Genomic DNA, 775 nt, shown 5'->3' on the forward strand with positions numbered 1-775 from the left:
TTATGCTTCAAAACAAATGTCTGCTCTATATTTAGTTTTGCAAAGTCTACTGTAAATCAGTACATTTTGGTGGTTACCACGCGCACAGTCCCAGAGCAACAGTTTGGATCTCTTGTAGCCGGTTTCTAACACAGAGAAAATGGCTAACATGTACGGCTGTAACATGGATTGCAACAGCTTTTAGCCGATGTAGAAAAACGTTCAACATCCAGCACTCCTGGCAAAACCCCCTCAGATTTGTAAAAAAAAAAAAAAGGATCCCAGGAAGTTCCTGGTTAAATCTCCTCAGAGGGGTAGCTGACACACGTTGGCTTAATGGACAGGCTGAGTATCAAATCCCAGTGAGGAAGCGGTTCAGAGGAACGTAAAAGGGAAGCTGCTTGCCCTCCCAAAGTACGAAAAGCTGAGCGCCACGGGTTTTGTTTTAATTGCGTGTTTTCGTTGTTAGCGTGGACTAACGTACGCCTACCATGTCGCAGTCAGTTTTGTCAGCTCTTGTGGGCTTTTAAACTTTGCACAAACCAAGCTGAACCGGGGCAGGGCAGGGCAGGGGACGTTCCTCCTCCTCCCCCGGTGACCGTTCCACGGGTGGGCTTCATCCTGCCGCGGGAGCCCCCGCCCCGCGGGGCGGCACGGCGACCCTTCGCACCTCAGAAACCGCCACCTCTCCCTGTCCGGTTCCTAACCGCTGCCCTCCGAAGCGGGGCTGCCCCTGCGGGAGCGGAGAGCGCACAGTCGCACAGAAAGCAGCCGCTTCTGTACCGCGGCGCCGGGC

This window comes from Aptenodytes forsteri, unplaced genomic scaffold (genome assembly GCF_000699145.1).
Source record: "Aptenodytes forsteri isolate BGI_AS27 unplaced genomic scaffold, ASM69914v1 Scaffold467, whole genome shotgun sequence".
Taxonomy (NCBI): Eukaryota; Metazoa; Chordata; class Aves; order Sphenisciformes; family Spheniscidae; genus Aptenodytes; species Aptenodytes forsteri.